This window comes from Aquarana catesbeiana, linkage group LG03 (genome assembly GCF_042186555.1).
Source record: "Aquarana catesbeiana isolate 2022-GZ linkage group LG03, ASM4218655v1, whole genome shotgun sequence".
In the NCBI taxonomy this organism is placed as follows: Eukaryota; Metazoa; Chordata; class Amphibia; order Anura; family Ranidae; genus Aquarana; species Aquarana catesbeiana.
In genome coordinates this window covers 387,125,046-387,148,480 of record NC_133326.1, presented here as the reverse complement: position 1 = coordinate 387,148,480, position 23,435 = coordinate 387,125,046, and positions in this window count along the sequence as shown.

Here is a 23,435-nt window from a genome sequence, read left to right as displayed (position 1 = left end):
TGAATGTCAGATGAGCCGTTTAATCAGTCCAAACCTCTAGTGTGAATGGTAGGCAATTCTGCCTTATCGCTCGGACTTGGGGGTCATCGAGATATGTGGGGGCATGTTAGCGCTACCCTTCGTCTACGCGTTTCGTACACTGGAACGTGTACTTCATCTGGACATTGTACGTGAAAATTTAGAATCTTTTTATAGAGCCTTAAACTCAATCACCTGTACATCACTTTCAAGAAAAAAGAGGTTGCCTTCTTGTGACTTTTTGGGAATTACAATGAATAAAACATTCAATAGGAAGTGATTAGCTAAATGTTGCCCTATAAATAATAAGTAAATCTCTATGAACAAGTTTTAACCATCGTTACTTTTAACATTCAGTCAATCAAGGGTCTAGAAAAAACCTCTTATATTTAATTATTATTTTCAACGGAGGAGAAAGAGAGAGGAATTTTTATGTCACAGGATTATTTATCCTATAACATTTTGTAGTATATATGGTAATACATACTATGATGGAATCAGGGTTCCAAAAAGATTTTCAGGCTCAATTCGTCATTCAAGCCTAGGGGCTGGAGAGTTTTGAGCCTGAATATCCAGTACTTTTCTTTTTTGAGGAGAACTGTATTATAGTCCCCTCTACGAGCAGAGAGATCAAGGGAAAAAAATCCTTTTACCTTGAGTCCCTTCGTATTGCCTTGATGGACCTGTAAAAAGTGTTGGGCTATGGGGGTCTCTTCTTTTAACCTGATACTTTTCAGATGTTCTAGAAAGCATGCCCATAACTGTCGTTTAGTTTTTCCTACATATAATTTCTTGCATGGACATTCTAGTAGGAATAAAACTCTAGTAGTCGCACAGTTAATAAAAGACTCGATCTTATATTCATATTTGTCTTTTTCCCACAACTTGTGTCACTATATAAAATATTCCATGGACTCTACATGCCTCTCAGCAAATAGCTTGGGGTGTCTACTTTCCAAAATGGGGTCATTTGGGGGGGGGGGTGAACTGTCCTGGCATTTTATGCACAACATTTAAAAGCTTATGTCACACATCACCCACTCTTCTAACCACTTGAAGACAAAGCCCTTTCTGACACTTTTTGTTTACATGAAAAAATATATTTTTTTTTGCAAGAAAATTACTTTGAAGCCCCAAACATTATATATTTTTTTAAAGCAAATGCCCTACAGATTAAAATGGTGGGTGTTTCATTTCTTTTTTTCACACAGTATTTGCGCAGCCATTTTTCAAACGCATTTTTTTGGGAAAAAACACACTTTTTAAAATTTTAATGCACTAAAACACACTATATTGCCCAAATGTTTGATGAAATAAAAAAGATGATCTTAGGCCGAGTACATGGATACCAAACATGACATGCTTTACAATTGCGCACAAATGTGCAGTGGCGACAAACTAAATACATTTTTAAAAGCCTTTAAAAGCCTTTACAGGTTACCACTTTAGATTTACAGAGAAGGTCTACTGCTAAAATGACTGCCCTCCATCTGACCTTCGCGGTGATACCTCACATGCATGGTGCAATTGCTGTTTACATTTGACGCCAGACCGATGCTTGCGTTCGCCTTTGCGCGAGAGCAGGGGGGGACAGGGGTGCTTTTTTTTTTTTTTTCTTTTTTTTTTTTTGCTTTTTTATCTTATTTTTAAACTGTTCCTTTCATTTTTTTTTTAATCATTTTTTTTGTTATCTCAGGGAATGTAAATATCCCCTATGATAGCAATAGGTAGTGACAGTGACAGGTACTCTTTTTTGAAAAAACTGGGGTCTATTAGACCCTAGATCTCTCCTCTGCCCTCAAAGCATCTGACCACACCAAGATCGGTGTGATAAAATGCTTTCCCAATTTCACAATGGCGCTGTTTACATCCGGCGAAATCTAAGTCAGGAAATGCTCGTAGCTTCCGGTTTCTTAGACCATAGAGATGTTTGGAGCCACTCTGGTCTCTGATCAGCTCTATGGTCAGCTGGCTGAATCACCGGCTGCATTCTCAGGTTCCCTGTTGGGACAGGAGAGCCAGAGAAAAACATGGAAGACGGTGGGGGGGATTCCCTCCCACTGCTTGTAAAAGCAGTCTAGAGGCTAATTAGCCGCTAGGATTGCTTTTACATGAAAGCCGACCGCTGGCTGAAAAGAATGATACCAAGATGATACCTAAACCTGCAGGCATCATTCTGGTATAACCACTCAAAGTCCAACAACATACCAGTACGTTGCTGGTCCTTGTTGGGCATATATTGTAAACTTTTTTTTCATGCAGCCTGTGGGCTGAACGAAAAAAAAGAGATTGATCGGTGGGTATGCCCACCATTAGAATACCTCCCTTCATCCACCCACTTCTAATGATGGGCATACATGCACTGTATATATATGCCGAACCATGGGGGCATCCTCCCGCAAAAGTTAGGAGCAAATCGCTCCTCAGCCCACTGCTGCCCCCATGCTTCGGCATATATGCTGAAGTATGTAACTGTAGTGGTGAAATCACCTCCGACAACACTGGAGTCACGGCTTTATGTATCGTGGGAGCAAACGCTGTTGCTGTCAAGATAAATAAATCCGCACTGCAACTGAATGGGGTACCTGCTAAGCAAATGATGGTTAACAATAAAACAGAGTAACATTACAGTATAACAATAAGACTTACCATACCTGCAAAGCAAATACAAAAAAAACATAGTAAAAAATAAAACATTTAACGCAACCTGTGCTTAAAATATATATATGCCGAAGCATGGGGGCATCCTCCCACAAAAGGCAGGAGCAATTCGCTCCTCCACCCACTGCTGCCCCCACGCTGAATGGCGTACCTGAAAACAAAAAAATGGTTACCAATAAAACACAGTAAACAGTAAAGTATAAAAAACTGGCATATCTGAAAATCAAATATGGTAAACCATAATAACAATAAAACATTGCAGAATAAAATACAGTAAAAAAGAGCAGAACAATAGAGAGAGAATAGAGAGAGAGAGAACAATAAAACAACAACTATTTTTGGTTTTTTTATTTTATATTTTTTTGTGTTTTTATTTTTTTTTTTTATTTATTTATTTTTTTTTTTACACTTTTTTTAGTAACTTTAACTTTTGTAACTGGTACCAGGTTTGGGTCTCTCAAAATGCGATGGCATCTTGGGAGACCCTGTGAAAGTGTGTCCTAGTCTGTGCAGTGCTGTACCCTACGCTAATACTCAACTAGTGAATGGTGGCGTTCAAAACATTCACCAATGCATAGACCAGGATTGTCAGGACAGGAGGGACAATAATACCAGGTGTCACGCCTATATCCGTGCTTGCTGCAGACACGACATCTTCTTTCAGGGGCTCGTTGGGTAGGGGTACTCGGGAGGACATAAGGAAAATGCCTCTCATGCAGCCGGCTTACTGCATTTGGTTGGGGAAGGTGAGGTGGAGCACCGTCTGGAAACAGAAGGGCTTTGACGGTCTCTTCCTGGAATTTAAGGAAGGATCCAGTCCATCCTGAAGCTCTGTATAGCACATGAGCGTTCAGCAAAGCCAATTGAAATAAATAAACAGACACTTTCTTGCACCAGCGTCTGGCCTTACGGGCAACTAGGTACGGCGCCAACAACTGGTCGTTGAGGTCCACCCCTCCCATATTTTGGTTATATTCGTGGACACAGAGGGGTTTCTCCACAACACCAGTCACCGTAGTAATTTGGACCGTCGTGTCTGCATAAAGGGAGGTAAGAAGGAAAACATTCTTATTATCTCTCCACTTCATAGCGAGCAAGTTATTACACTGCAAGCAGGCTCTCTCCCCCAGCCTAAGACGGGAATCTACAAGCCGCTGGGAAAAGCCCCGGCGATTAGGTCGCGCGGTGCCACATGCTCCAATCTGTTGATCAAAAAGGTGACTAAAAAGTGACACGCTCATGTAATAATTGTCCACGTACAAGTGGTACCCCTTTCCGAATAAGGGTGACACCAAGTCCCACACAATCTTGCCAGCGCTTCCTATGTAGTCAGGGCAGTTTGTCGGCTCTACGTGACTATCTTTGCCCTCGTAAACCATAAAACTACATGTATAGCCTGTGGCCCTGTCACAGAGCTTATACATCTTGACCCCGTATCTGGCACGCTTGCTGGGAAGGTACTGTTTGAATGACAAGCGGCCAGAAAATTTAATCAGGGACTCATCAATGCAGACAACTTGATGGGGAGTAAACAAGTCTGCAAAACGTTGGTTGAAGTGGTTTACGAGGGGCCAAATTTTGTGGAGCCGATCGTATTCAGGGTCTCCATGAGGACGACAGAGTTCATTGTTGTTGAAGTGCATGAACCGCAAAATCTGCTCGTATCGTGCCCTGATCATGGAGGCAGAGAACAAGGGCATTTGGTGAATTGGGTCAGTGGACCAATATGACCGCAACTCACTCTTTTTGGTTATGCCCATGTTGAGGGAAAGGCCCAGAAAGATCTTAAATTCAGAGACCGTAATTGGTCTCCAATCTCTGGCAAGGGAGGACTGGGGAATAGTGGCGATGTGTTGACCAGCGTATAAATTGCTTTGGTCCACAATAGATCTATAGAGATCTTCGGTGAAAAACAGCGAATAAAAATCCAGTGGCGTAAAATCAACTGTTTCCACCTGAATGCCGGGTTGGCCAGTGAATGGGGGAAGTACGGGTGCTGCAGAAGTGGTGGGTTCCCAATTCAGATTGGCGAATGCAGCAGGAAGGGCACTATGGGCACGACGGGCCTGTGTTCGTCTTCTTGGTGGCAGCGGGACACTACTAGTGCTTGCCACCTCGCCAGCTTGAACTGCACTTATGGGACTCGCCACGTCACTACGTGATACTGCAGTGCTGGATGTACGACCAGGGTGTACTAGGCCGCTGGTGCTTGCCAGTTCACCAGAAGGAATAGCGGCGCTAGTACTGCTCTGCTCCATACGAGGGACCTGCGGTTCTTGCACATCAAGGACAGAAGAAGAAGTTTGGGGTCTGGTACGCCTGACCTTGGCAGGGACCACAACTCCGTCGTCAGAGCGATCTGTCATGGAGCCGCTGACCTCTACAGGATCGTATTCTGAGCCTGAATCTGACAGATGAGTGACTTCCTCTTCACTATCTGTCATGCTCAGAAATGTGTAGGCCTCTTCACTAGTGTACCTTCGATTTGCCATTTTGGGCTCTAAATTTAGGGGTACACTAGTGAGACTTGCAGTCAAAAAAGCTCCTGACTGTTAGTGACTGATTCAAAACGCTACCAAAAAACTGTTAGCGATCGCAGGGATCAGGCCTGACTCTGCAAATGCTGCAGTTATGTGTTCTTAGTGTTTTGTAAGTGTCAGTGATCGATCGATACTGCACTTGGGTGGGCTGGGCAGGGCTGGGCCGAGGGGCAAAACGCAGGTGCTAGCAGGTATCTGGGCTGATCCCGCTAACACTGTGTTTATAGGAACCCTAAACTGCTGGGGACGCTAGTATAGATCTGATCGGATCAGATATTGATCCGTTCAGATACTATAGCACTAAGGGAGGTGTATGCTGCGTGCGTGGGTGTTAGCGGTACTGGCGCTAACCTGACGCTGCCTGGGGCGACGCAGACCTTATCTGACCCTAAAAACGTAACTTATATCACCGCCGGGCAATTAGGGGGTTAAACCTTTATTAGGTAATAAACGGCGGGTGCCCTAAAACTATAATAAACTATAATAAACTAACTAACCAGCATCACCCGTAACAGTTATACGGTGATCACTGGTGAAAGGGTTAACTAGGGGGCAATCAGGGGGTTAAAACCTTTAGTAGGTAGTATATGGGGGTCCCTGTCGCTATAAAACGCTGACGGCGAGCCTATATACTTACCTCCCTAACTAGCGTCACCTGTGTCACTAATACAGCGATCAGAAAAACGATCGCTTATTGACACTGGCGACGGGGGGTGATCAAGGGGTTAACCTTTATTAGGGGGGGTTAGGGGGTACCTTAGACCTAAAGGGGGGTACCCCAGACCTAAAGAGGTCTAACCCTAACTGCCCTAACACTTATAACTGTCACAAACTGACACCAATGCAAAAAAAAAAAACTGCTATTGGTGTCACTGTGACAGGGGGTACATGTGGGTGATTAGGGGGTGATCGGGGGGTGATGGGGAGTGAAAAGTGTGCCTAGTGTGTTCTACTGAAAGTGTAGTGTTGGTGCAACTCACATTGATGTCTTCTCTCCTCGGTGCCGGAACGAAAAGACAGGCTTGAAGGAGAGATGACATCACTTACTCTGCCTCTGTTTACATTACAGAGGCAGAGGAATGATCTCATTGGCCGGGAGCGATCGCGAGGGGGTGGCCACGAATGGATGGCCTCCCCCTCACCTCTGATCAGATTACATACAGGTACGTGATTCTGCCTGCCCGTGCCATTCTGCCGACGTATATCGTCGTGAGGCGGTTGGCAACTGGTTAATGTACACACAGCACCCCATATTTACAGAAAAACACAGAATTGTTGACATTTTTGCAGATTTATTAAAAAAGAAAAACTGAAATATCACATGGTCCTAAGTATTCAGACCCTTTTGCTCAGTATTTAGTAGAAGCACCCTTTTGATCTAATACAGCCATGAGTCTTTTTGGGGAAGATGCAACAAGTTTTTCACACCTGGATTTGGGGATCCTCTGCCATTCCTCCTTGCAGATCCTCTCCAGTTCTGTCAGGTTGGATGGTAAACGTTGGTGGACAGCCATTTTTAGGTCTCTCCAGAGATGCTCAATTGGGTTTAAGTCAGGGCTCTGGCTGGGCCATTCAAGAACAGTCACGGAGTTGTTGTGAAGCCACTCCTTCGTTATTTTAGCTGTGTGCTTAGGGTCATTGTCTTGTTGGAAGGTAAACCTTCGGCCCAGTCTGAGGTCCAGAGTGCTCTGGAGAAGGTTTTCGTCCAGGATATCCCTGTACTTGGCCGCATTCATCTTTCCCTTGATTGCAACCAATTTCGTCCTGTCCCTGCATCTGAAAAACGCCCCCACAGCATGATGCTTCCACCACCATGCTTCACTGTTGGGACTGTATTGGACAGGTGATGAGCAGTGCCTGGTTTTCTCCACACATACCGCTTAGAATTAAGGCAAAAAAATTCTATCTTGGTCTCATCAGACCAAAGAATCTTATTTCTCACCATCTTGGAGTCCTTCAGGTGTTTTTTTAGCAAACTCCATGCAGGCTTTCATGTGTCTTGCACTGAGGAGAGGCTTCCGTCGGGCCACTCTGCCATAGAGCCCCGAATGGTGGAAGGCTGCAGTGATGGTTGACTTTCTACAACTTTCTCCCATCTCCCGACTGCATCTCTGGAGCTCAGCCACAGTGATCTTTGGGTTCTTCTTTACCTCTCTCATCAAGGCTCTTCTCCCCCGATAGCTCAGTTTGGCCGGACGGCCAGCTCTAGGAAGGGTTCTGGTCTTCCCAAATGTCTTCCATTTAAGGATTATGGAGGCCACTGTGCTCTTAGGAACCTTAAGTGCAGCAGAAATTTTTTTGTAACCTTGGCCAGATCTGTGTCTTGCCACAATTCTGTCTCTGAGCTCTTTAGGCAGTTCTTTTGACCTCATGATTCTCATTTGCTCTGACATGCACTGTGAGCTGTAAGGTCTTATATAGACAGGTGTGTGGCTTTCCTAATCAAGTCCAATTAGTATAATCAAACACAGCTGGACTCAAATGAAGGTGTAGAATCTCAAGGATGATCAGAAGAAATGGACAGCACCTGAGTTAAATATATGAATGTCACAGCAAAGGGTCTGAATACTTAGGACCATGTGATATTTCAGTTTTTCTTTTTTAATAAATCTGCAAAAATGTCAAAATTTCTGTGTTTTTCTGTCAATATGGGGTGCTGTGTGTACATTAATGAGGAAAAAAATGAACTTAAATGATTTTAGCAAATGGCTGCAATATAACAAAGAGTGAAAAATTTAAGGGGGTCTGAATACTTTCCATCCCCACTGTATATTTTTAGCATAGACTCTAGAGAATAAAATGGTGATCTCAATGGTGATTGTTGCAATATTTTATGTCACACTGTATTTGCGCAGCTGTCTTTTCAAACATGGCTCTCATTCTGGGCAGGCGTCATATGACGTCTGTCCATTAAAACAGGGCATGCGCGCGAACATGTGCGCGCAGCCCTGTGCCTTTGGTAGTGGAGTGTCACGGAGACACCGCTTGCCACCGAGGGGGGTGAACAGCCATTGGGCATGGCTGTTTACCACGTGATTGGCCGTGATGAAGTCACAGACAATCACAGATGGTGCCTCACCACTGTGCATGCACGTCGGTGGCAGCGTGTTCCCGGGAACACTGCTCGTCACCGATGCTGGTAAACAGCCGTTGGCCAGCGGCTGTTTACCACGTGATCAACTGTGATCCTTTCACAGCCGATCACTAAATGTAAACACAGAGGGGTAACTAGCTGTTACCAGCTCTTCTCTCCTCACACACCGTTTCCAGTGTGAGGAGAGAAGAGCCAAGAGCAGTGAGTTACCTATCCCTCTGTGTATTGTATGCACCAAGCACAATACTTGTCCCATCGCCTCCCCCCCATTGTCATCTGTCACCCAACAGTCACCACAGTAACCCCATGAAGTACACCTGTCACATAAGAGACTGCCATCAGTGACCGTCAGCGGAGCACCCGTCACGCATCACTGACCGTAGCCTGTCATCCATCACACATCACCTATCAGTGACCATCAGCGGTGCACCCGTCACCCATCAGTGAACGTCCCCTGTCACCCTTTACCCGTCAACCATCAGTGACCGTCAGGGGTGCACCCATCATATATTCCCAGGCCCAGTACCAGCACTGCCACCAGCAATAGGCCTCAAGAACAAATTCCCAGGCCCAGGCCCAGGCCCAGTACCAGCGCTGCCGCCAGCGATAGACCCTGAGAACATATGCCCAGGCCCAGTACCAGTGCTGCCACATCACGCCTGAGTACCAGCACAGGAAATTCAAATCCCCCAACTACTGGAGTGTCACGTCCCCCAAGAGCCAGGGCCTCTACATACATGCCAAATGGTCTTGCCAACCCAACATGGCTGCCTTCCGACTCAGGATCACAAATTATTCCCCCTTTCACAGGACAGCCAGTTGTGCAGGCCAACACCCAAAATTTCACAGAGATCGATTGTTTTTATCTGTTTTTGCCCAACACTTTGCTGCAATTCATTGTGGACCAGACAAATTTATATGCCCAGCAGTATATTGCCAACAACCCCCAATCATTATATGCCCGTCCGTTTGAGTGGAGAGATCTGAATTTGGAGAAGTTCAAATTGTTTATGGGCCTCACCATAAACATGAGGACTAAAAAAAAAAATGAAAGACATGCCCATTGCTCCACCAATCCCATCCACCACATGCCCATTTATTCTGCCATAATGTCTAGGTCCTGATACGAGATGATAATGCACTTTCTTCATTTCAGCGACAACACCCAGGGCCCTCCCCGCAATCATCCAAATTACATCAAGTTATATAAAATTCGCCCACTGATAAATTTCTTTTCCCAACGATTTGCAGAACTCTATGTCCCCGATCAGAATATATGTGTAGATGAGTCCCTGGTACCCTTTTCAGGCCGGCTAGGAATAAAGCCTCCACCCCCTCTGACGCTACTGGGAAGCCATAGGGATGTCCCCGTGCGTCAGAGGGGGGTGGGGTCACCTGGGGACGTCACCGCGTGGCCCCGCCCTCAGTTATAACAGAACTGTCACCTGAGAGGACGGCCATTACGGCGGGTGCCTCCCATGGAGGCGGATCAGTGGCGGCGTGCGTTTTTTTTTTTCTTTTTCGGTCTGTCGGTGGAGCAAGAGAAGAAGAAGAAGACTTCATGGGACATTTTTATGTTTTTATTTTTTAATAAAGGACTTGTCCCAAGCCGTGTCATGTCATTTTTACCATTTTCACACTTTTTTTGTGAAATGGTAGGGGTACATTTGTACCCTGTTAACATTTCACACAGGGGGGGAGGCCGGGATCTGGGGGTCCCCTTGTTAAAGGGGGCTTCCAGATTCCGATAAGCCCCCTGCTCGCAAACCCCCACAACTACAGGGCAAGGGTTGTGGGGATGAAGCCCTTGTCCCCATCAACATGGGGACAAGGTGCTTTGGGGGGCTACCCCAAAGCACCCTCCCCATGTTGAGGGCATGTGGCCTGGTACGGTTCAGGAGGGGGGGCGCTCTCTCGTCCCCCCTCTTTTCCTGCGGCCTGCCAGGTTGCGTGCTCGGATAAGGGTCTGTAATGGATTTTTGGGGGAACCCCCATGCTATTTTTTTTTTTAATTTTGGTTCGGGGTTCCCCTGAGGTGGAATCCCATGCTGTTTTTATCAATGAACTTTTATGTGTATTGCCAGACCGACAATTCATTATAGCCGCGAGTAGTTTTAAATGACTTTTTTTCCTTTAGAAATGTAATTTTTCTGTCAGACTGTTCTAAACACGGGAAACATGCACCACTTTACAGGCATACTATAGACACCCCCCAGGTACGAAATTTAAAGGAATATTACACTTTTTTATTGTTTCACTTTAAGCATTATTAAAATAACTTCTCCCGAAAAAAACGCCGTTTTTAAAACTTTTTTTGCATTGATACATGTCCCCTGGGGCAGGACCCAGGTCCCCAAACACTTTTTATGACAATAACTTGCATAGTAACGTTTAAAATTAGCACTTATGATTTCTCCCATAGACTTTTAAAGGGTGTTCCGCGGCTTTCGAATTTGCCGCGGACACCTTAAATTGTTCGCTATTCGGCGAACGGGTGAACGGTCAATGTTCGAGTCAAACTCATGTTCGACCTGAACATAAAGCCCATCCCTAGTGAACATGCCACGTAGTTTAGACCGGTCGCATACTATACTCTTATTGGGTGTTCCAAGATTGCAACTAGGACTTGCTACTATACTTACCTTGGGTTTATGTGCTTTAGTCAACCTACCACTAATGGCCCCAATACCACCCTTTGGAAAATGTTCCGCGCTGACTATCTCTACTTCTGGACCCTCCCCCCGTTGCCTAGTTTAAAAACCCCTCTAACTTTTTGCCCAACTTTACTCCCAGCTGATCTGCACCCTCCTCATTTAGGTGCTGTCCATCCCTTCTAAAGTATTGGTGACTGACTGAGAAGTCGGCCCAGTCCTCCAGGAACCCAAACTGCTTACTACACCAGTTCCTCAGCCACTTGTTTACTTCCCTAATCTCCATCTGCCTTTCTGGTGTGGCTCAATGTACCAGTAGTATTCCTGAGAATATTACCTTGGAGGTCCTTTTCCTCAATTTAGCTCCTTTGTCCCTAAAATCGTTCTTTTGGACACTCCATTTGCTTCTAACTTTGTCATTGGTGCCAACGTGCACGATGACAGCCGGGTCTTCCCCAGCCCCTCTCAGTAATCTGTCCACCAGATGCGTGATGTGCCGAACCCGAGTGCCTGATAGACAACATACAGTTCGGCGCTTCATGTCTTTGTTACAGATTGCCCTCTTTTTCCTTCTAAGAATTGAGTCCCCTACCACCAGAATCTGTCTTTCCTTTCCCTTTGCTTCCCCCCCACTCTCACTGGAGGAGTTCTTCCCCTGGCAGCTAGGGGAGTCCCTCAGCTCCAGCAGTGCTGGTCCCTGACTCGTTCCACCAATGTCACTCAATGGAGTGTACTTATTGGGATGCTCCAGCCCTGGATCAGCCTCCCTGGCCCTTCCCCCTCTACCCTTCCTGACTGTCACCCATCTACTCTTTTCTAGTCCCTGCACCTCTTTGTGTCTGTGCTGGCCCCTGCCGGCACCTGCTGGGTATGTTCCCGGCTCTCCTTTAGTATGGAGGGTCTTCTCAGTGCTGACAGTTGCTTCCCCAGATTCAGAATGTGGGCTTCCAGGGAAACAATGTGCTTACATTTTGCATAGCAGTATTCGCCCTATGATCAAGGAACGCATACATGTCACAAGATGTACACAGAGACGAATCTCCACACGCGCCGGGAATCGTAGCTACTAATTTAAAGAGGATTGGGGATTTTACCCTGTCCAAATTACCCAGCAACTAGCTTCCTGACACTAATACTCAACAATACACTACACAGGTACTTAACAAGACAATACACAGGTACTCAACAAGTCAATACGCAGGTACTCAACAAGACAATACACAGGTACTCGCAGACCCACGTGCACTCGCAGACCAACATGCACACACAGGTATACACAATACACAAGTACTAACGATCCACACACACTACTCAGACAACACTCAGGTACTCACAATACACAGGTAGTACCTTACACTAATACTCAATACAGCCCACGTGCACTCCCAACACTCATGTACTTACAATACAAAGGTACACACTCACACTACACAGGTACTTTGAACCCTGTTTTAACCTACTGTTTTCAACCCTGGTTTTTAACTCATCACTTAGTACAGTTCCATGTGGTCTAAGTTCCAGCAAACTCAAAGATGAGCAGGCTCAAAATGAGTTCTACGGAAAGTTATATAGGCCTCAAGCGCCTGTGACCAATTAACCACTCCCCTTAATTAGTAGGTTGAAGGAAGGAAAGAAAAAAAAAAGGCTGTTTAAAAAGTTACAGAGAAAGGTGTTAAAAAGCTGCAAGGAAAAGCCCCAAAAAGAACCTAAAAATGCAACACAGCAATCACCAGCAGTCAAAAGCAAAACTTGTTCACACTGTCCACTCAAGGTCCCCGCTGTTTAGTTTCCAACCAGCAGTCTTAATAGATGGTTGGGGTGCTAAGATTGCAGATGTTGCTCTGGGTCACAACGCTGTGCCTTGATAACTGTTTTCTCATATGCTTCCATGCTTCTTAATACCTTTATAGAGTTTGTAATTAATTTTATCCTTTGGAGTCCTTCCTCCCCCCCTCCCCTTTTCCCTCCCTTATGCCATGACTTCCTTTTTCTTCCCACCTCTATGGCTCCTTCTGTATCCATATTGTACAATACAACTGTTGGAGGACCATCCTACTGCATTTTAGGTGTCTTACACCTCTTTCTCCTCTGGGATATTAGCTAATTGCTCTATGTGGTAATCCCTATTGTAATGAAAATTTTACCGACTGTGCCTGTTCATCTCTTTTAATGTAAAGATTTGAATAAACCTTTTCTTGTTTAAAAAAAAAAATTAAAAATTGCGCACCCTGGTAGAATGGCGACAAACTACGGTGCTTAAAAATCTCCATAGGTGATGCTTTGAAATTTTTTATAGGTTACCTCTTTATAGTTACAGAGGAGGCCTTGTGCTAGAATTATTGCTCTTGCTCTAACGATCACTGCAATACCTCACATGTGTGCTTTGAACACCCTTTTACATATGCGGGTGTGAGCTACATATGTGTTTGCTGCTGCGTGTGAGCACAAAGAGATGGGGTGTTTTAACCACTTGTCGACCAGCCACCGCAGTTATGTCTGCCAACCACCTGCGATTGCTCCACAGAGAGTCAGTGTAAACAAAGCAGATCTCTCTGTACTCCCAGTCAGTCGCAATGTCGCAAAAAAAATAATAAAAATGCAATAAATCTATCCCCTATTTTGTAGACGCTATAACTTTTGTGCAAACCAATAAATATATGCTTATTATGATTTTTTTACCAAAAATATGTATAAGAATATTGGCCTAAACTGACAAAGAAATTCGTTTTTTTACATTTTTTTTTTTTTTTTTTATATTTATTATAGCCAAAATTTTAAATTATTGTTCTTTTTTCAAAATTGGCAATCGTTTTTTGTTTTATAGCGCAAAAAATAAAAACAACAGAAGTGATCAAATACCACCAAAAGAAAGCTCTATTTGTGGCAAAAAAGGACATCAACTTTGTTTGGCTATAACGTCGCACGACCACGCAATTGTCAGTTAAATTGACGCAGTGCCGTATCGCAAAAAATGGCCTGATCGTTAAGGGGGTAAATCCTTCGTTAAATTATTTATTTTACTTTTTACTTTTATTTTTACACTGTCCCTTTATTTATTTATTTTTAATCACTTTAATTCCTATTACAAGGAATGTAAACATCCCTTAATCCCGTAATAGAAATAAGCATGACAGGTCCTCTTTATTAAGAGATCTGGGGTCAAAAAGACTTTGACCCATATCTTTCATTTACCTTTAAAAGCAAAAGAAAAAAAAACTTTTTTTTTACATTTTGACTTAAAAAAAAAAATAATAATTTGCTCATGCCTGAGAACCAAAAGTGATGTCAGAGATTGCACTGGTCCTCCCAGGGCATAGAGCCGTCTTGCCGTCTTGCCCTCACTCAACTTCCTGCCCAGCAAACGGTAGTATTGGATCACTTCCGGGCTTTCCCGACGGATCCAGTCGGCCGGGAAGCAGCAGGAGGGGGGGCACCTCTAAAAGTGATCCAGCAGTGAATGCGCCCGCGGAACCACTTTTATCCGACATGGAATCGCCCATAATAAAAAATAATACCAGGGTTTTGCCAGCTAGCTGCTGCCAAAACACCGGTATTAAACGTCAAATTAATTACGTATTTTTACGCTGGGCCGGTCAGCAAGTGGTGAATAACTCAACACCAAGTTCACTATATGGACCCCTTATGTATTTATACATGTTGATCATATCCCCCCTCACTCTCCTCTTCTCAAGAGAGAATAAATTCAGTTCCTCTAATCTCATGAGCTCCTCTATGCCTCCTATGAGTTTGGTTGCTCTTGTCTGCACTTTCTCCAGTTCCCCGATATCCTTTTTGTGAACTAGTGCCCAAAACTGAGCTGCATATTCCAGATGAGGTCTTACTAATGATTTGTACAGGGGTAAAGTGGTTTCTCTCTCTCTCTCTCTCCTGTCCATACCTCTCTTAATACAAGAAAGGATTTTGTTCGCTTTGGAAACTGCAGATTGGCATTGCATGCCATTAAGCTTATGATCTACCAGAACACCGAGATCCTTCTCCACCATTGATTTCCCCATAAACCTTGCCACATGGTTGCCCAATTAAACAGTGCATTGAGGTCTGCTTGTAAGTTGCAGACATCCTGTAAGAATGTTATTCCACTGCATAGCTGGAGGTCATCTGCAAACACTGAAATGGTACTTTTAATCCCAAACCCTATATAATTTATAAATATATTAAAAAGTGATGGTCCTAGCACTGAACCTTGGGGTACACCACTAACAACCTAGACCATTCAGAGTAATGCCCTGTACTCACGGTCGGATTTTCCGATGGAAAATGTGCGATCGGAGCGTGTTGTCGGAAATTCCATCTGACTTTTTCCATCGGATTTTCCGACACACAAAGTTTGAGAGCAGGCTATAAAATTTTCCGACAACAAAATCCGATCGCGTCAATTCCGACCGTGTGTGGACAATTCCGACGCACAAAGTGCCACTCATGCTCAGAATAAATTCTGAGACAGAACTGCTCTGTCTGGTAAAATTAGCATTCGGAATGGATACAGCACTTTCGTTAGACTGCAATGTTTTAAATTGTTTAATGCAGCGCACTCTCTTCTTCTTTATAATGCTAGAAGAATGAAGTAGTTTTGCTGCTCATATTCACACAGAGTTCTCACAAACTTCTTTCTTTATTATTTCTGTTGATTTCATCAATATAATATTTGTATTTGTCACATCTGACTTTTTTTAACTCCAGAATATTTTTGTGTGTGTTTTGTGTGTCAAGTTACCACAACACCATTATTATCTTGTGTTATTTAATCTCAAGGAGATTGCTTGATGTTGGTGTCTCTTGTTAATTTCACATTGTATTTTTGAAATGTACCTGCCTCCTCACAAACAAACTGTCCTTTTTGAAGGAAAACACACATAGGCGAGTATAATTGAAACAAAAAATCCTTTATTAAGGGCTCATAACCAAACAAAGAGGAAGGCAACGCTGGAGAAACAGCAAAAATTGGCGAAGCCTTTGGCCCCCAGGGCACACATCAATTATTTCCAGGAAAAATTGGTGGCCTGAGGAGTCTGTATCTAAGGGAGAGCAGTCTGGTCCAGAAGTCCAAGAGATCATGAACAGCAGCAGATGACATGTATGTCCCCAGGCTGTGGTCATACAAGAGCCTGCATCTTTTGTCAGACCAGACTGAACCCAGGTCATCACTCTCTGGTCCTCCTTCCACGCTTCCTTCCATGCTGTGTCTGTGGTGGTGGAGTTGTGGCAGGAGGAGGAGGAGGATGGTCCAACTCACACAGGTGGGTATTGGGTGTGATTTCGCCCCTCACCCCCTTAGTTCAGGTTTTATAAAGAATGTCCTCACACACGAAGCGTTGACCCTCCTGCATGCCCTGCAGTTTTGTGGCAGCCATGCAGGCAAAGGCCTCTTCAGGAGTAGGGAAGGCTCTGAGGGACGCAGAAGCCTCCTGAATCAGCCTGAGTGCTGAATCCTCCACGTTACTCCCCTTCCTGGGTCTTTTATTTGGAAGGCGGAGGGACCTGCGATTCTGTCAGGCTCCTACTGGGCCTGGCCTTCTCCTGGCTGCCACTTAGCCCCGCCTCCTCCTGGCTGCCACTAACCCCTGCCTCCTCCCTGCTGCCACAATCCACAGCCTCCTCCTGGCTGAGGTCTTCCTGTGTATGAAAAAGGGACATCGTTTTAGTTTTTTCTTCATCAATCACACACAATTTTCATCTCATGACTGTTGTAAAATTGAATGTTAACAAATATAACAGACTATCATTCTGAGCCCAGCATTTTTCATTCTTGTCCCAATTATTTGTGCCCACTACTGTCTATTGATATGTAAAACACGTTATTAACCCTTTCATGACTAAGCCTATTTTTGAAATTTGGTGTTTAGTTAAAATCCATATTTTTTGCTAGAAAATTACTTAGAACCCCCAAACATTATATATATATTTTTCAGCAGAGAATCTAGAGAATAAAATGGAGATTGTTGCAATATTTTATATCACACGGTATTTGTGCAGCGGTGTTTTAAACGCAAATTTTTGGAAAAGGGACACTTTCATGAATTTTAAAAAATCCAAACAGTAAAGTTACCCCAATTTTTTTGTATAATGTGAAAGATGATGTTACACCGAGTAAATAGATACCAAACATGTCACGCTTTATAATTGCACGCACTCGTGGAATGGCGACAAACTATGGTAGCTATGAATTTCCATAGGCGACGCTTTAATTTTTTTTTTACGGTTACCAGGTAAGAGTTACAGAGGAGGTCTAGGGCTAGAATTATTGCTCTCACTCTCACTGACGATCGCGGCGATACCTCACATGTGTGATTTGAACACCGTTTACATATGCGGGCGCGACTTCCGTATGCGTTTTCTTCGCTGCGCGAGCTCACGGGGACAGGGGCGCTTTAAAAAAATGTTTTTTTTTTAATTTATTTTATTTATTTTTATACTTATAAATTGTGTTGAAAAAAAAAATGTTTTTTTTTTTTTACTTTTTATTGCTGTCACAAGCAATGTAAACTTCCCTTGTGACAGGTACTCTTTATGGAGGGATCGGGGGTCTAAAAGACCCCCGATCCCTCCTCTGCACTTCGAAGCTCGAAACAACGGTACCGGGATGATGCCTGCAGCTGCGGGCATCATCCTGGTATAACCCCCGAAAGCCGAGTACGCACATCTGCGTACGGTCGGCGGGAAGGGGTTAAATCAGCAATTAGTGATAATAACATCTAGTAAACATCATTTATTTATTGTCCAGAAATCTGTAGAAGAATGCTATATCTGGCTCCAGCTGGGCTCCTCCACTTCTTCCTGGCTGGAAGTCCCAGGTTAGACATCGGAAGCCTCAGCTGGGGTGGAAGATAGGGGGGAAGGAAGAGTGGAAGGAAGGGTTGAGAGGGATTCCCTAACCTTAGTCTGGTCTGACAGAAATTGCAGTCTCTCATAGTACCACAGCCTGGGGACATAAATGTCATCTGCTGCAGCTCCTGATCTCTAGGAATCCTGGACCTTCTTGCGCTCCCTAAGATATGTGCTCTTCAGGCCACCAATTTTGGCTTTTAAATAGGGGATGGTTGGCGTGGGGTCCACCTGCTTCACCAACTCCAGCAGGTTCTCCAGCGCTACCTGCCTCTTTTGTTTATTGTTGTATTGGGGATGTTTGATCTGTCACAGACAGGGCAGCTCCCTGTATTTTTCTATGAACAGGGGGAGGAAGTTGTGGTCATTGAAGCCATCCATTTTATCTGCAATACACAAGACAAACCCTAATGTCAGGCTAAAGTCTCCTAATCTTGTCCCAATATAGGCCTCAATATAGATTCAGTATAGGCCCAAGTTTAAATGTTACCTTCATTATCACGATCAGCGCTTCCAAAACTCCTTCCTCCGCTCACAGATCGTACGTACTACGGACGCGTGTTACGCTTTATATACACTGCGCATGCGTGAAACTCCGCCTGCCCCTGACGTTCTTTCTAGTGTATTCCCCACCCCTTCTCGTTCAGCGCAGTGGGGGAAGAGCACATGGCGGAGACACAGCAGGTGCGTGCTAATTACAGCAACGAGGAGGAGGAAAGCCCGGAGCCAGAAACGTCCCGATCCCAGAGGAGACGATTTAAGGCCTCAAATATGTCTTTTGGGGAGATGTTGGAGATGGTGGACATCCTGAAGAGGGCCGCCTATGACGGGAAGTATGGACCTTACCCCAACCCCAATGTCAGAAAGGCCAAGATCATGGTGAAAGTTGTGAAGAGTCTGCACCGGAATTTTGTGGTACGACGATCGAAAGATCAACTCAGGAAGCGATGGTCGGACCTCAAATTAAGGGAGCATGGGCAGTACAGAAGGATGAGGAAAGTGTTGCAAAAAATAAGTAGTTGTCCTGTGTTCCTATTCGTTATTTTTATTACGTTCGTGCTGCTTCATGTGCTTTTCTTTACTGTTGTACAGTTTAAAATGGCAACTTTCATGTTCATGGGCACATTGTTCATTCGTCTGAAACATTGTTCGTTCGGCCTAGAAAATACCATTGTTTTGGCCATATGCATTTGAATACATTTTTGCTAGCCTACTTCTCTTAAAATAATTTTGGTGTCTAGATGGGTTTGTAACTAGAATGTAATGCAAACTAGATTCTGTGTGAGGAGAAGACAATCAGCAGCTGTTTACACATCTTGACACTGGAGCACTAGTGTGGGACACAAAAACACCCTTTTTATTAGGGGGCCCCACACAGGTGCTCCAGTGTGTACTATAGGGGTGACTCCATCTGTGAAGCTTATACAAAACAGGTAAGTATTCTAGCTTGACAAAGTGACAAAAATATTTCCTCATCTTGGAACTCTGCCAAAATAGACAATTGTACCCCACTTCCAAGCAATGTTTCATGTTCCTATTTCTGCCATCAAATATCTGTGTGCTAAGTATACCTATTTTTTTTTTTACATAGGGGAGAAAAGACTCGGAGGACACCACTCATCCGAGGAGACCACAGACCCCCCACCTCATGGGGAAGTGGAAATCCACCAAGTCAAGTAGAGGAGGAGGAGGGAGACATGGTGGAAATTGTCACAACAGGTGAGTGTCTGCGACCACAGGCTCAGGTAAGAGATGGATGCCGGCAGATTTATAATACATGGTGTGTTTTTGTTTTTATATTTTTAGGTGATCGTGATGTTGTGGATCCAGGTCATTTCACCAGTGAAAGTGCACAGATCCTGATAGGGACTTGGAAAACATCCAGAAAAACATAATGATGTTCAAAAAAAATGAAGAACATCATTGATGTTTTAGGGCGAGTTTAAAACACCTCCAAATCCTTTACTTTTTTTTTATTTTTTGAATCTAAAATTTTTTCAGATTTTTTGACATATTCGAGAAAAGCCAAATTTTGAAGATGCACACAGTGTGTCAACATTATTATTATTACAACATGTGCTATCTGCCATCACGGGAGATTAATGTAGGCGTTTTGGGGGTGCAACCCCTTCCTCAATAATAAAGTAGCTGAGAGGAAGGGGTTGCACCCCCAAAACACGTCCCTTGATCCCCCTTGATGGCATCTAGCACATGTTGACATTCGGCAATTTGTGTGCAACTTCAAAATTTGGCTTTTCCAGGGGTGACTTCACCCTATCTGAACGCAATATCAAACACAGTTTATAAATACTCATGTCTGATATTGCCTTCAATTTCTACAAAAGTTGAACTTTGTAAGTTCCAGATTTGTGTATTTCTTGTTGCTTTTAAACATGCCTGTTTTACCTTAAATGGACATTTCTACTTTTATTAATGTGACCCAAAAAATTGTTATACAACAAACATGTTGGTTTGTTTTAAAAACCTTTTATAAATGCACATGTGATTGTGCTGGTATCAAAAAGATTGATAATCAAGAATGTGTGGCTTCTTCTTTCAATGCTCCCAAACGTTTTTTGTGGTAAAATTGGTGTTTTCTGTGACAATGGGGGTTATTTCCTAAGGGAAAATCCACTTTGCACTACAAGTGCAGTTTCAGTGCAGTCTCAAGAGCACTTGTAGTGCAAAGTGTCTTTGCCTTTAGTAAATAACACCCAACAGTGCTTTCTAATGTTACACAAACACGCCATTTTCAGGACTACCCACATTTCAGTCAGGGTCAGCTAAAAGAAACAAGCAGTAAATGTCAGCAAATATTTTAGTAGTTAAAATTATTTTTTTATTTTAAAAATGTCTTAGGCCCCTTTCACACTGGGGCGGTGGGGGCGTCGGCGGTACAACAGCGCTATTTTTAGCGCTGCTGTACCGTCGTTCTTGTAGCAGTATTCGGCCGCTAGCGGTTCGGTTTTAACCCCCGCTGGCGGGCGAAAAAGGGTTAAATCCGCTTTTACAGCGTGGCTATAGCCGCGGTATTACCGCGGTATAGCCGCGCTGTCCCATTGATTTCAATGGGCAGGAGTGGTTTAGGAGCGGTGAATACACCGCTCCTTCCCCGCTCCAAAGAAGCGGCTTGCAGGACTTTTTTTACCGTCCTGCGAGCGCACCGCTTCAGTGTGAAAGCCCTTTGGCTTTCACACTGAACAAACAGCGGAGGCTGTTTAGGGGCGGTTTTCAGGAGGTATTTTTAGCGCAATACCGCCTGAAAACCGCTCCAGTGTGAAAGGGGCCTAAGACATTGTCTGGCATATTGATGGCCCCCCTACCTGCAAAGTATTCAAGGTATCTTAGACGGAGTTCACGGGCACTCGGGGGGGGGCAAGCCAGGATGGCCAGCTTCAAGCGCAATCAGGGTTGGTTCATTTACATGAATTCTGGCCTCAGGCCCAACTGAGGCAGCATAGTTGGCAGAATTTCTCCTTAAAAAGTTGTGGAGAACACAGCACGCCAGGATGATATGATTCAGTTTATACTCCGCCATGTGTATGGGTGTAAGAAATAGGCAGAACCGGCTGGCCATGATTCCAAACGTGTTCTCCACCACTCTTCTGGTTCTGGCCAGCCGGTAATTAAAAACCCTCTGGTCCGGGGTGAGGGTCCTCATAGGGAATGACCACATAAGATGGTCCCCCAGCGCAAACGCTTAATCCGCAACGAAGACGAATGGAAGTCCTTCCACATTGTCTTCTGGAGGTGGCAAGTCCAAGCTGCCATTCTGGAGACGCCTGTAGAACTCCGTCTGGGTGATGACTCCACCATCTGACATCCGGCCATTCTTCCCCACGTTCACATACAGGAACTCATAAGTAGCCGACACCACCGCCAACATCACAATACTACTGAACCCCTTATAGTTGTAATAGTATGACCCCGAGTTGGGTGGTGGGACGATGTGGATGTATCAATTGCCCCTCCGCAGTTAGTAAAGTCCCACCGCTGGGCAAAGTGGGAAGCCACAGTCTGCCATTCCTGTGGGTTGGAAGGAAACTGTGGAGTCAAACAAGAAAAATAAATTAATCATTTTGCACATAAACATGGAAAGCAGATTAGGCACAAACATTCTTGGCCAACATCAGTAAAACATTTCTTTTAGGGAGTATTTAAAGACAAAGGTATAAGGCCCACCTATCAGACCCCCCCCCCCCCCCCCCTCTCATGGGCCATTTGTAAAATTGAATGGGGGGGAGATGTTTTGGACAGGTAACCCTCTCCACTTCATTGAGAGATGAATGCATAAATAATGTGTATTACTTTGGTCAGCCCCTCCTTACTTTACACTATTGGCAGCCCACTGGACAGGTAAGAAGTGTCATAATACAAAGTCAAATACATTTTTACATTCTGCTATTACCTATCAAGATAATAAGATACAAAAAATTTAAACAGTACTATTTGAAAGTATTCAGGCAGGCCCTTGCACTACATGCTTTGAGGAATTCATCCATAAATCTGACCACTAAAGAGGTGGGTATAGTGTGTATGGGTTTGGCAAAGTCAGCAGATAGAGGATTGGTATCAGCTGAGTTAGCAGTTGGGGGGAGGGAGGGTTCCCAAAGATTTTGGGACACCAAAAAAAAAGCCTCTGGCACTCTGCCTGAATTTAAAGCACAAATCACAATTTTACACATTTTGGGGGGTGTTTAGGGTAAAGCACTACTATGGAGCTGACAAAATACATGGTTAAGTGACTACACTAGGTGAATATAGGCCCAGGAGAGCATGCTGGGGAGGTAAATGAAGGCAAATATGTATGAAGGACAAAAAATAATTACATAAAAATCCAGCATGCATGAGGACAAAGGGGACATTCACAGCATATTACAATCATGGTAATTAGGGAATGAGGAAAGAAATACAATATATTAACAAACATTATATACAATAAAATGTGATGTTAAAGGATAAAAATCTTACCTTAATATACTCCTTCTGCAGGACCTGGATGATGGCAGAACAGGTCTCTGGCATAATGATCCCCAGAGCCTGGGGGGAGATGCCTGTCGAGAACTTGAGGTCCTGCAGGCTTCTCCCCATCGCCATGTACCGCAGGGTGGTGACGAGCCTCTGCTCCGGAGTGATGGCTTGTCTCATGCAGGTATCCTGCCTGCTGATATAAGGAGTCACCAAAGCCAACAAACGGTGAAATACGGGGTCCGTCATCTTGAGAAAGTTCCTGAAATCATCAGGATTATTCTCACAGATCTCACGGAGCAAAGGCATGTGACAGAACCGGTCACGCTGGAGCAACCAATTCTTGGTCCATGAACTCCTCCTCGCCCTGTTCATGGACTGGGCTTGTGTCAAGGTAAGGACCCCAACACCAAGCCCCTGCACAGCACGAACTCTACGAGGAGTACGTATACGCAAAATGGCTAGAAAACGGTCGGCTGCTCAGAACGAAGTAACAGAACGCACTGAAGAACAGCAAGGCCTGTGAAGAGCGACCTGAAAATCAGTAACGAACGAACACAAACACAATGACAAGTCAATTGTACTCGCTGCACGCACTGAAGACCAGATACAAACCCACAAGCACAAACTGAACAGAAAACGATCGAGTCTGAAAAAGCG